Source organism: Mesocricetus auratus, unplaced genomic scaffold (genome assembly GCF_017639785.1).
Source record: "Mesocricetus auratus isolate SY011 unplaced genomic scaffold, BCM_Maur_2.0 Super-Scaffold_100007, whole genome shotgun sequence".
In the NCBI taxonomy this organism is placed as follows: domain Eukaryota; kingdom Metazoa; phylum Chordata; class Mammalia; order Rodentia; family Cricetidae; genus Mesocricetus; species Mesocricetus auratus.
This window is the reverse complement of record NW_024429191.1, coordinates 80,667,535-80,671,544: the sequence shown is the minus strand read 5'-3', so window position 1 is coordinate 80,671,544 and position 4,010 is coordinate 80,667,535.

Sequence of the window (4,010 nt, the reverse complement as noted above, 5' to 3'; positions counted from 1 at the left end):
TGAAGCTGTGGTTGGATACTGGCTTTAAGGCTTGCTTTTCCTGTAATGGGGTTTCTGGTGAGATTCCTGGAAAACAGCAGCTTCCCATTGGGAAGAAAGCCCAAGAGTGGTTGGGGAATACGCTGGGGTTCCTGCCTATCTGCTGCTGAGAGGCTGCCATGTGATTCCAGGGTGAGGAATGTCTTCCTTCCTTCTTACCCCCCAAACTTTCCCTGCCTTTCCAGCCTGCATCAAGGGTACAGCATGACTGTTAGCACCCGCTCCCACATTAGAGAGTGCCAATCACACGGACCAGCACACTCTGGGAAGGCCACCTTCCCTCCCCCCAGACAGGCTCTCACTAAGTGAACTTCACACTGTAGAGATCAGGCTGGCGTCACATCTTCAGACATCCTCTTGCCTCTCTGCCTTTCGAGTGCTGGAACTAAAGACATGTGCCATCATGTCCAGACCCCAAGCAGGATCCTGAGAGATGGAGACAGAACCAATTGGACTATGGTAGGCCTGGCTGTGGTTAGGACTAGAAATCTGGAAAACTCAGATTACCAAATGGGGCGAGCATAAAGATGACTGATTGCCTTGCCTATAAGCCAAATCCTCAGGTGACAATCCAAGCTGTTTTAGCAACACCTCTTAGTCTCAGTGACCCAGAACTGGGTCTTTTGGAGGTTTGTTTGTTTGTTTGTTTTATCTGTATGTGTGTCTATATACCATATGTGTGCTTGGTCAGAAGAAGGCATCAAATCTCCTGGAACTAGAGTTACAGACAGTTGTGAACTACAATGCTGGTGCTGGGGACCAGACTCAGGTCCTCTGCAAGAGTAAAAAAGTGCTCTCAACCACTGAGCCATCTTTCCAGCCCTGTTTATCTTTCTGCCTTAATCGACTTCTGGACCTGTGTTCTACACACACAGGTAGTTGTTCACAATCGTGTCATATTAGGAGTGCCCCAAGGAGGCGGGCAAGACTGGTACTCTCTTTGCATCTCTGCCCACTGGGAGGAGCCTTTCTGGAAGTCTTGTTAAACCTTGGCATCCTGTTCCCTTGAGTAGACCTATGCACTTGGCCACGTAGAGTCCCAAGAGGGGAGGAGACCCAGTAAGCCTTTCTTCTTCGTCCCCATCAGAACTGTCCTTGAGGAACAGGGGTAAGACGAGCGCCCAGTAGAATACAGAATACCCCATTCAGTATGTGCCATCAAATACATGGGACATATGTAGACTTAAGAAGGAAAAGAAAACAAAACAAAGCAAAACTGGTGTATAGCTGAAATTCAAATTTAATTGGGTGTTTTTCTTTTTCTTCTTAATCTTCACGTCTTTGTTAAGACCAGACTCCTGTTTCACACGGGAAAGGCCCAGGCTTTGGTTTTTGAGGTAGGACATCATATTTGGACAGAAGGCTCTAGAAGGAAAACTGCAAATGGGGTCATCCAGGTGTGGCAATTGGATAGTTTTTAACAATGGGCTGTCTACAGGCAGGAAGAGTCTTGGGTAGTTCTAGGAAAGCAAGAGAAGCTGACGGTGTCGAGGAGGGCAGAGGAAAGGTGGCCCAGGTACAGAGAATAAGGACCCTGGGGGTACCCGGGAAGGAAGCACTGAAGGAGAAGGAGGGGGCGGACCGCAGGCCTCTACTAGTAGGAGCCTGGGATACTGGCCACTGCCTTCTCTGGGCCTCCCTTTCCAACTCTTTCTTTCCAGGCAACAGAGCCATTATGTGGGGGACAGTTAAGCGGATAGGACAGCAAGCCAGCGATTTATGTGGTGTGGGAACAGCTCCGGTTCCCTCACTGTTTACCCAGCAGTATTTTTCAAACCAGAAATCAGCATGCGGGGAACCACAGCTGTAAATTATGGGCTCTGGCTGGAAGGGTCATGAGGGCACCTTTTGCAGAGTGCTGCCCAACAGACTGCCTCCTTCCAGCTCTGTCCAGGTGGGAAGGTCCTATGAGGAAATCCAGCATCCCTGGGTGGTAGTGGTTAAAGCTATAATGATCATTCTGTGTAGACACAGAGAGCCCACATGAGAGCTCAAACCAGCTGGAGGGAGACTTGGGAGGATGCAGGAGGTCCGGACCCTCCACCACGTGGCATTGCCAACTTTGCTTTGTGCGACCACGCGCTGAGTATCACCAGGTCTTTGCATTTTTCAAAAGAAGCCACAATTCTGGACTTTTAAAGTAAGCAGCCTCTCCATCATTTTTAACATTTGTTTTTTTACTTAGTATGTGTGTGCACTAGCACACACACGCATTCATGCACGCATGCCACAGTGCACATGTGGAGATCAGAGGGCAACTTTTGGGGGTTGGTTCTCTCCTTCCACCACGTGGGTTCTAGGAATCGAACTCAGGCCCTGTCAGGCTTGGTGCAAGAGCCATCTTGTCAGCCCTCAATTGTAAATGTTGGGGATGAATTTAAAACACTACTGGTCAGGTCAGAAGTCTATGGGGGGGTCAGGAATAATGAGTGGTGCACACCTTTAATCCCAGCACTCAGGAGTCAGTAGCAGGTAGGGCCTCTGTGAGTTCGAGACCAGCCTGGTCCACATAGCAAGTTCCAGGCCAGACAGGGCTACATGGCAAGACTCTATCTCAAACAAACAAACAAACAAAACAAAACTTAAACAAACAAAGAGGCTTATGGGGCCGGCTAAGCATGGTGGCTCATGTCTATAATCTTAGTACTTAGGAAGTTGAGGCAGAAGGATTGTGAGTTGTGGGTCATCCTGGGCTGCATAGCAGAGCCTGTCTCAACAAACAAACGAACAAAACAAAAATCTTGTGAGAAAAGAACATCAAGTTGCAATCCCTGGTCTCTTATCTGTCTCCCTGTTTCCCAGAGCCACCACTGTCCACTGGGGAAAATGTCAGTCCAAGAACCTACCCCCGTTCTCTGGGTTTTCCCATAAAAAAGCCAGGCTCCTTGTTGGGGGTGGGTGTGCAGCCTGAGTCAAACCAACACTTCTGGGTGGGACCTGCACATGGATGAAATGCGCAGTAAACAGAAAATTCTTTGTAATTTCTGTGAAGACCCATAGGTTGTCAGTTCTTAAAGGGGAAGATGAGGTGGAAAGTATCTGAATGAGCATTGACACTGGACAAAAGCTTGATGGCTCTCTGTTGGCTCCAGAGGGCTTGTTGGGTCCTCTAGGACAGCGGTCTCAACCTTCCTAATGCTGCGACCATTTAATACAGTTCCTCATGTTGTGGCAACCCCCAACCATAAAACTATCACCGTTACTACTTTATAACTATAATTTTGCTACTATTATGGATCATAATATAAATATCTGACAGACACAATGTCTGATATGTGACCTCTGTGAAAGGGTCCTTCAACCCACAGTTCGAGAACCACTGCTCTGAGGGCACTGTAAAGATCTTGTCTGCCCTCTGTTCTCTTATAGCGCTGGGAGGTAGCTCTCCCCAGCCCCTCCTGGCTGTTTGTGCAGAGGGGACAGTAGCAGAAAGCAGTGGCACTGGCGCCTCCACACCCTCTCTGTCTTTGTCCCTTGCAGAGCAGTGGTATAGGAAAAGCAGTAGCCAGGGACAGCTAATCTTAACAAGCTTCTGTTTCTCCCACAAGCTGCTTCCTGTACTCATGATCCAAGCTTCTACTAACCAAAGGGCCTCAGAGCTCACAGAGTCACAATATCAGGAATCAAGCAGGTTGGAGATTCATTTGATTGTGGAGAAATCTGAGGTCCAGGGAGGTTATGGCATTGTCTAAGAGATGAGATGTAAAAAATTCAGGTTTCTGATTTCCTGGTTTTCTTCTTGGAGTCCCACCTGGAAGCAGAAAAAGAATCAGGGGAATTTAAAGACCCCCCCCCTCACACACACACACAGACACACAGACACACACACACACACAGACACACACACACACACACACACACACACACACACACACACACACACGACTTTCAGGGTCTTTGGCTACAGAGTGAAGGTCAGATCTCCCAGCCTGGGGAGTGGGATCAGTGGAATCCTGCCAAAGAGAACCTTT